General features: G+C 38.1%; 1 protein-coding gene across 11 annotated transcripts in view; it reads left to right on the top strand.

Moving 5' to 3' along the window:
* The first annotated feature begins 224 nt into the window (after positions 1–224).
* The window catches only part of Ptprd (protein tyrosine phosphatase receptor type D), a 514,161-nt gene continuing 504,436 nt past the window's right edge, over positions 225–9,949 (top strand). For all 11 annotated transcript variants that reach the window (XM_042686894.1, XM_042686896.1, XM_042686890.1 and 8 more), the window contains exon 1: positions 225–377. The gene's annotated coding sequence lies outside the window, so the exon portion shown is untranslated. The remainder of the gene's footprint in view (positions 378–9,949) is intronic.

The following is a 9,949-nucleotide window of genomic DNA, read 5'->3' as shown; positions in this document are numbered from 1 at the left end:
GGAGGAGGCGGAGGAGGAGGAGGAGGAGAAGAAGACGGGGTAGGGGTGGAGGGAGGGCGGGGGGGACGCGCTCCCTTGGATGCTGGATTTCGGGATTTTTGGACTCACTCGCTGACTCCTTCACTTCTTCCTTCTGGACCTGACTGGCCCTACGAGGGCTGGACGACGGCGATCAGATCACCACCGAGAGAGCCAGAGAGAGGGAGAGGGGGGTGGGTGGGGGGCTCCCGCAGCGACCGGCGCTCTCCGGCAGGATTAAATTGGCCGCCCCGGGGCGACGGCGCGGGCAGGCGCAGGCTGCGCGGCCGTGGCGGGGCGCGAAGGCGCTGGGGGGAAAAGTGCTGGTGGCGACGGCTGCCCGGAGACAACATGATCAGGTAAGTCCCTCGGAACCGACCGAGTCTCCCCACCTCGGGGTCCGGGTTTCTCACTGCCCAGAGATCGCCCGTGCGCCCAGCCCGGGCTGCTGGCGCTTGCTCCGCTCCCGCGTCCCGGAGCCCCGCGCTGGTGGCGGGTGGAGGGGGGGGCGCCGGGGCGCACACTTTTGCTCTTCTGAACCTCCTTTGGACCAGGTCTTCGCAGGCGGGGTTCCTGTCTCGCCTGAAACCTCAGACCCCGGAGAGAGGCGATTGTAGAGCATTAAAGGGGTGTCTGGGTAGGTGTATTTGTAACGACCCCCGCCCGGGTCTTTTCCTCCTAGGGTGGGTAGAGTAGAATTGCGGGGTGTAGGGAGGGGGACGCTAGGATCCGTGGCGGGGCTCGAGTGGCCGGGGCGGGGTGGGGGGGAGGCGGCAATTGCGATCTAACTCAGGCTTTGGGCAACTGCAGAGTTATTTCTTGAAGGCTGAGATGCCTGTTTTGAGGAGGGTTGGTTATGGGTGAGGGGGGCGATTTCTTTTTCTTTCCTCGGAACTAGTGGGGAAGAGTAGGCATGGCAGGAATCAAAGTCTGCCATTGAGGAGGGGGATAGTTGGCGAGAGCTTTCCTTGGCAGAATCCAAGCTCCAAAGCTCACACGGTTCTGGTTCTGGTTGGGGGACGAATCTGATCTGCTTTCACACACTCATTCCATAGGGACGGAGAGGAACGCAAGGCAGAATTTGTCATGAAGAGTTAAAAGTTGTAGGAAACAATTTGAAAAGAAAGCCAGGAGCAAATCAGAGATTGATTTCCTATAGATTTATTGCCGCTTCTACGTAGGTGTGGTAGAAAACTTGCCTCCTTTCTCTGCGACATGGATACTAGTTAAAAAAAAAAAAAAACATTAATAAGTGAAGCCAGATTTTTTTTTAAGATTAAAAGAAGCATTGAACATTAAGTGTGAGTTTGGCTTTCATTAATTGGGTGTTCAGAGATTCCAAAGAATAGTTTGGTTCTTCAAACCCCGGGCCTGTCACCATGTATTGTTTCCAGTTTTCTCTCGGTACAGACTTGCCAGATACCCTCTCTGTGTTCTAAGTATCTTAGAGGGATCCCCTAGACTCATCCCACAGTCTGCCCTAGGATGACTGGAGGGAGGGAGGGGGGATTCTCCCCTGTATTGTCTTTTAAAAGATAATGATAATAATAACAACAATAATAAACTTTAAGACCCAGCACCAGAGACTTAACAAGTAGTTCACACATTTTGAGCCCCTTCAATAACTTAACTAGTAACTGCTTATGACTTGAGATAGATTTGCTGTTGAACTTACAGAGCTACAAACATAGACTTTACCCTTTGGTGTATTCTCTCTGCTCACCCTGTAGCACTTATGGGTACTTAGTTCAAACATAGATTCTTTGGACCATCTGGGCTATTCTTTCTCTGTTTCAAAGTACACCCTTACCACTCAACTTGACTGAAACTAGGGCAATATACCAATAAAACATGCTCATTTAAAGGATCATTAGATAATGGCAGTGGAAAGATTATATTTTGTAGGTAATATGATGATATCCAGGAAAATGTTTAGTAGCTATCATACTTATTTTGTCATATACCTCAGATAGAAAGAAACTCACAAAGAGAGAACACATTTTCAATGCTCTGTATATGAATTCACTGAAACAGATATCCTAAGTGGACAATAAAATTTTTCCTACCTCCCACCTCCCATAATTATATACTGTACTTTGTTTTTCAATGGAGCCAGCAATTCTGTGACAGATTTCTTAAATTCACCCTCACGCTATCAGCTATTATTGTACTTTCAAAGTGTGAAATTGACAAGCTGGTCACTTTCATGAATTCAGCTGTCAGATTGTGTCCAGTTAAAAATTGCTAAAAGCTGTAAATGTGCCTGCCTGGAATTTTCTTTTGTGAAGGAAAGACAGAAAAGGGATTGGAGCTTAAGGGATGATATTAATTGTAAATCTTTAAAAATAGACACAATACCATGTGGGTCTATCACTAGCTGTTGTTGGGGAACACATTTAGATTTCTATCACTCTAAAAGTGGTGATTAATTCTTTATCTAATTGTAAAGAGTGAATACTTGGCATAAAACCCCCAGTAAAAATGATATAATAGGAATGCAGTTGAAATAAGAAAGCTGCCTGTTTCAAAGAAAGTTTAATATGATGAATATTATATTATTTTTATAATGATATGTAAAGAGGTAAAGGAATTGACCATTTTATAAGGAGGTTATATAATTAAAAAAAAATTCTTCTTGGGCCAGTGCGGTTAGACAGTTAAGAAAGTAATGGAATGAAGCAATATATTTTCATAAATACACATTGCAGTAGATAATTGCAGATGTAAAGCTGCTTAAAATAGGAAACACAGTGTTTTGATGTGCTTTTTGATATTGACATTCAATGAGAACCAAAATATCTCAAAGTGGAGAACTAAGAATTAGAGTCCTCTCATCTGCTGCTATTTGCTAAGCCACTAGGGGCCTGTATAACTTCTTAAATCCAGAAGATACCCTGGAATGCCAAAAGCAAACCCTTCCTAGAGAGACATTTTTGAAAAATCCAGTAGGTAATCCCTCAAGTTTTCTTTTTTCTTTTTTTAATACATTAAATCATATCTGATGTTTGTCACAGGCAGATTGAAAGATATTTCAAGGATATATTCAGGATTTCTCTGACACTATGGTTTTCTAAGGGTGATTGTTTTTCTTCATTCAGAGTGTGGAATGTAAAAGAGTTATTTGTGCAAATTTATATATGATCTCAGTTTCTCAGAGTATGTCAGGGTAAACAGGAAGAAACACTAGTATCATTTCCTTATTGACCTGATAAGGATACTATTTGCATAATGTAGGGTTAAAAGATGAATGAAGCAGAATTACTTTAAGGGAAGGGCAGTCATAGATGGATGGTGTGATTAAAAGAGCTTTCTGAGGGCTGTGCAAGTTTGTATGGAAGGAGACTGTGAAGCTGTGACTACAGTTTAGTCAGCACTTCAGGGACCTGGACTTGAAGACGCACTATACATTTTTAAATGTCAGATTTACAAATTTGAAATGAACCAGCTGTTCTAATCTTGATTGACATTAGGCAATAAGGTCAAGTACACTTACACTGATCTTTTGTTGATTTTTTCAGTTTTTCAAACTGACAAGGGGGACTATTTGTAAAAGAGAGCACTGCAAACATTTGCATATAGGATTTCTTTCAGACTATAGTTGATATATCAAGCCTTTGAGCAATTCTATACTTAGAGTCTATAGATAAACAAGAGTTCATTAATAAGACTGTATATGAAATGCATCAGTTGTAAAGAGATCGATTCTGCAAGGTGATTTTGTTTCTCCAAAAAGCACCTTGTTTTAGTTTCAGTGTGTTTGTGGGAATTTGTAATTGAAGCTTGTTTGAGCTGTAAGTTGTGATTCTATGATTTTAAAGGTTGATACTTTTAACATTTATGTATCTATATATAGATAAAATCTTTGTATCTAGTACATTTTGATTCCCTAAAGTTTCTGGGAATGAACTTTACCTTTTCTGTAATGTACTCAAATTCATGGCCACAAAATATGCATTTAATATTTATATTATAAGCCTAGATAAATAAGGTGCTAATGATAAAGACATAACTTGCCATTTTCTCAGAGTTTTCAAAGAATGCTTCCTCCCCCCCCCCCATTTTCATAAAAGGAAGGCAGTTTTGGATTGACAACCTTACTGTAACTAAACTGTGTCTTAATCCAGACCTACTGTGTGTATCTTATTGTACTATGGAGTTATTTACCTTTCATTTGTTTAATCTCTGTTCAGTTAAATTTCTTGCAAGAAAATCTTTAAAGAAAGACACTGACTTGGTTGGTGATGTCACACAGGCAACGTTCAGCCCCAAGCAAAGTCGGTGTTTAAAAACATTCTGTTTTGTATTATCAGTTATTTGCCAAGAAAAAGCTAAGGGATAAACTGCTACCTGTGTGAACCACAGAACTGAGAATTCCTGTATAACACATTAGATACAGAAATCTGATAATGTAAAAGAAGATCCCTTGAAAGGGATTTTTCAGTACATATCCTTCCAACAAGCATCACTTGTTTAAATGTCTGTAATTTTATAGCACAGTGACATTTCTACCAAAGGATATGTTTGTTTGGAGATATTTCCTGTAAGGATAATCTCATTTGCTTCTAATCAGTAGTTTGATAACACATATTAAAATGTCATGCTTGGTTCACATTTATTTCAATAGTGAACATGGCCAAATTCATCCTTTTGTTTTAAAAAAGTAAAAACATTTTCTAGTTCTCCATACCTAAGCCCTTGAGAAAGATAACTAGAAGTATATATGACTTATGCTTATCATCATTCATTATATGAAATCATAGCCTCTAATATAAAAGTTCAGCCCTTATTTTGCATCATCAGTCTTGGGAAGGTCAAAGAGCAAATGCTCATATGTTATAGCAGACTGTGACCTAATGTAACCTAAAACAATAATCATGACAGTGATTAGTCACTGAAGCATTAATGATACAGCATTCTTACATGACACATGTCACAAAATCACTTCTCAGACCTTAGTCCTTTGTTTGCTCTTTAAAAATTACCTATGCAATTTGCAAATGCTTACCAGTTTTTATCTTACCATTTTAATTATGAAATACCTTTAAGGCTTACAGATTAAAGTCATTTAAAAATTATATTTACATACATTGCCACACTTCTCAAAGCAACTCACAGGGGGAAAATGAACTTAAATAATGCCATTTCTCTTCTTCTCAAATAATTCACTTAGTAGCTTCCTGTTCATTTATTTCTCTTTGATCTTGATATATTTAATAGGTGCTTATCGATACTAGTCAGTTGGTGTACCGCTTTTCAAAAATTAATGAAACAAAACAAAACAAAGTCTTTTCATGGCTTTTTAACCTCTCTGTCTCATAAATCAAACCCCTATATGGTGTAGACTATAAATTAATAAAAGAGGCAACCATCTGGAAGGCTAAAACAGCCTAATCTGAAAGGGGGGGGCTGGGCCTGGACGTGGCCCCAGCCTACATATAATATGAGATAACTCAGGTGTTCCGCACCTGTAGCAATCATACCTTGTTCTCCTTTACAAATGGCTGTATTCATGGGGCAGGCCCTTTTAGGCTTCTTGTGCATGTGTAATAAAGTATCAAGAGCTGAAGCAGCAACTGAGCCTAGACTCAACTCTTAGTTCTTTGAATTCACTGGCCAGAAAAGCTTCTTACCTTTGGTTATCTGACATTCCACGTCAGCAGCCTGGCGACCTTTACCACATTGCTATTTAGTGGATTGAAGCGTTGTGAATGTGTCAGTGTCATGAGATTGATCAAATTTATAAAATCTTAATTGTCTTTGTTTTTTATTCCTTTCTTTTTTTTTCAGTAGCCTTTGAGCTATGTTTTTCCACAAGGCTGTAGCTAACTAAATTGAGATCTGTAATTGTGTTTAGAAAAGAGTAGTTCTCAGTCTTGCATTGAGATTCGGAAAAATTATAGTTCCAAATGTATAAAATGATCATCTGTAATCATTGGGTCATAGGAGTGAGTGACTTCCTGAAAAATGTTAACCAAATTCCTTCCTTTTTCTACTCAGTGAGGGGAAGAGAAATTTGCTTTAGGAAGAACTGAGTGTATGCCTTGGTTCTGTCCCTCAGTACCTGAAGGATCTTAGGAGTAATGTCATAACATTTCAGGCTCAGTTTCATCATCCATAAAATGTAGGGAATAACTATAGATATTTTGAAGATCTAATGAAATAAGTGATACGGATTTGTTTTATTTTACTTATTTTTTCTCAGCAAAACACTTTATTTTTTTAATTAAGTTTTTTTTAATTGTGAAAATACTTTACAAAGGTGTTACAGTTACATGAGCCAGGTAATGAGTACATTTCTTATCCAGCATTGTTGCCTCCTTCTTTGTTTTTTTTTTGTTTTTGTTTTTTGGTCTTATTTTAAATTATCCTGATTTTTTTTCTTTTTAGGATTTCAGTTACAGAATGAATTTAAGTTATGGGATGATTTTGAAGTAAAATCTAGTGTGTGTGTGTGTGTGTGTGTGTGTGTGTGTGTGTGTGTACTTAACCTGCTGGCACTCTGCCATGTACTTTCTGTAATTATTACTGATTCTAGAACCATCTTTCCTGCCCAGCATGTTCACTGAAGTTTTTGCATATTAGCATGCCATAGCATATTACTTATCTTAGAAAGCTTTCAAAGTAAAAGCTAGAAATGATTTTACCTAGAATGTATACAGAGAGCATTTCCTTTAAAAGCCAAGGATGTATTAATAGATTCCTGAGGATAGCTGATGTAGAACTGCAGTTTGAGGGAAGAAATGTCTAGAAAAGCAGTTAATTAAAATTCTGAACCAAAATAAATTTTTTTCTGCTCTTCTTTAATGGCAGTGCATCTTAGAAAGCTGCTCAGCCTTTTGCCCAGTGCAGCTGTCCTTTCCTGAAAGATCAGGTTTCAAGAGCAATGATGGATGGTGGGTGTCTGTAGCCAGTTGTGGGGTTTGCTCCGAGGTCAAATGTATTGATGGAGGATAGGAATTTACTGCCTTCTGTCCCTCCTTGAGATCTGCCAGTACGATTTCACAGGGAGAAATTAGACTAGACACATCAAATGCTGATCCAGTGGCCCATTATAGATCATAAATGTTTGTTTTCAAAGTTTAAAATAAACACTTTATCCTATTCCTAATCTCCACCCCCAAGAAAGGATTCTATTGATTATATACTATATATTTCTTATTATCCATGTAGACCCTCAGCACTCGGAAAAACCATATTCTACCTTCTGTTAACAGTAACTTCAATGAAATGTTATTCGAGGATTTTAGGAGAAGAAAATTACCTGTAGTTACTCAGTGAACTTTCTGTGGTTGAAATAGGTGTGATTTCTTTTTTTCTTTTGTCGTTCATGGGGCTTGAACTCTGGGCCTGGGCGCTGTCCCTCAGCTCTACCACTTGAGCCACAGCACCACTTCTGGTTTTCTGGTGGTTAATCGGAGATAAGAGTCTCACAGACTTTCCTGGCGGCTTGGCTTTGAACTGCAATCCTCAGATCTCAGTCTCCTGAGTAGCTAGGATTACAGGCGTGAGCCAATGGTGCCCAGTTTGGGTGTGATTCTTTAGATGCATAATCCTTAGCTCTTATTTTTAATATGTTCAGGATATTTTTTGGCTAGCTGGGAATAATCTATTGGGAATATTTTAAATACTAGAAATCTGCTAACATTTCATTTTTACTTTTTGCTTGAGGGATGGGGTAAATGGACTTATAATGTTTACCTAGAGGAATAAAATATTTGAAGTAACATATCCTGGGGATGAATTTTTCATATAAGTTTCTCCTTTAGTTCTCACCCTCTTCATTTAACAGGATTTCCTATTTATTTATGCTGTCCTATATATGTCCAGTTCTGTCATGGTTACCTACAGCCTTCCTCAAACCTCTGCCTATAAAATCTCCTAGGGTAGTCCCATCCACCTATCACACAACCAGTGATTCATGCATAGATATCCCTTACTGTTTAGATTTGATGTTTCCTAACATCTCCTAGAGTTCCATCCCTAAAATTCTATTGGTGTGTTAGATGACTAAGATTGTTAGGCTTTCCCATGTCCCAAACTCTTCATTTTATGCATCCCTCAAAAATGTTTTCTGTCACCAAATTTGCTTTCCTTTCCTCATACCTCATCATCTGACTTAGCTCTTTAGAAGCATCCTATTTCCTTCCTTCCTTCCTTCCTTCCTTCCTTCCTTCCTTCCTTCCTTCCTTCCTTCCTTCCTTCCTTTCTTCCTTCTTTCCTTCCTTCCTTCCTCTGCTTTCTTTCTTTCTTTCTCTCTCTCTTTCTTTCTTTCTTTTTCTTTCCTTCCTCTTTCTTTCATTTTTGCCCAAATTTAAGAGATTTTATTTCTGTCATTTAGTTATCTCTTCCTTTCCCTAACTTTACCAAGTGTTTACATGTCAGCACTACTTAGATGACTTCCTGTGTGGTCTTTGCAATTCTCCTTTCTTCTCTTTAATTCTTACTAAATGTTGCTTTCTGAATTGCAGACTTTATCAAGTCTATAATCCAGTGATAAATACATAGCACACCAGGTCCAGCATTTTGCAGCCTAACTCTAATTTGCATGTTGCTCTCTCCTTCCTCATCTCCCAGGTACTCTGCTCTTCTGTAGTATCAGATTTCTGCTACCATTAGGGAGTCTCTGCTCTTGGACATCCTTTTTTTTCTTAATTATATTAACACTTTCTAGAATCTCTTTTTTTTCTTTATCAGCTGCTCTAATTTTCATCTATTGAAATGTTCCTAATTATTCCCTCATTTTCTAATGCTTGGCTCATGTGTTCTATCTTTTTTTTTTCCACTGAATTAAACTAGAGAGATTTGAGTTGAATTTAATTGAAATCATGAATATGCAGAATAATTATTAAACCTTCTGCTGATGCTCAGGATTCTGAGATAGGTGAAAATCAATATTCCTGTGTGAGGAAAAGTATCCTTAAATAATCATTCCCCTCCCCTCTCTTTTCTGTTGGTACCGGGACTCCTTGAACTTAGGACCTAGGTGCTGGTACTTCTCCACTTGAATTAACTAGCATTTTGCTGGTTAATTGGACTTCCCTGCCTGGCTAGCTTTGAACCATGATCCTCAGATCTCAGCCTCCTGTGTAGCTAGTATTACAGGCATGCGCTACCAGCACCTGATTTCTTTAATATTTTTGATATATAAATGAGATGTAATAGGGGTAAAGTATGAAAGTCTTAATAGTGATACTTGCTAAAATTTACTGAGTACTTACTATGTCATTCTCTTCACTTCTTTACATTCAATATCATGTTTATTCTTTAAAAAAATAACACTTGTAATATTAGATCTTTCCATGTTAGCTTTAAAGAAAGGAAACTTTTACCAGTTGAGAGGTTAAATAATTTACCCAAGGTTTTATAGATAAATGAAACAAAGATAGAACTAAGAACCAAGACTTTAAGTCAATCATCATGACTTCTATCTCCGCTGCCTTTACTTAACTTTATTTTTGTACATGACAAGACTTAAAAATGTTATTGCATCTTTAAAATAAAAATATATAAAAATGTTATTGCAAAAATTCTAGAGAAGAATATCCAATGGCATTGTTGCTATTACAACACATATTTAAGGGAAGGTTTATGTAGTCTATTAGGTTATTTCCATATCATTTCTAAAGAGGTTTTTTTCTTTACTCTTATCTCTGTGGGCACTTGCAACATTGAAAAACATTTTTCCTTACAAATAAGGCTTGGTGTAAATGACTTTGTTTTTAGTGGTTGATCTCTGGTACTATCATTTTATGTTTTATGGCCTCTGACTTGACTACTTGAAATCTGGTGTCAGTCCTGGAGCAGAACTTGTTAAACAATGTACCTACACCAAAAATAGTCTTTAAGATCACAAAGGCTGGCATTGTCATAGCAGCCAATAGGTAAGGAATCAAAAACGTTTTTATAAAGAGAAATATAGCTCCAACAGGAA

The sequence above is a fragment of the Dipodomys spectabilis genome, unplaced genomic scaffold (genome assembly GCF_019054845.1).
Source record: "Dipodomys spectabilis isolate Male_0828 unplaced genomic scaffold, ASM1905484v1 ptg000098l, whole genome shotgun sequence".
NCBI classification, from domain to species: Eukaryota; Metazoa; Chordata; class Mammalia; order Rodentia; family Heteromyidae; genus Dipodomys; species Dipodomys spectabilis.
Note: the sequence above shows the minus strand (reverse complement) of the source record. Positions and strands in the feature narration are given on the sequence as shown.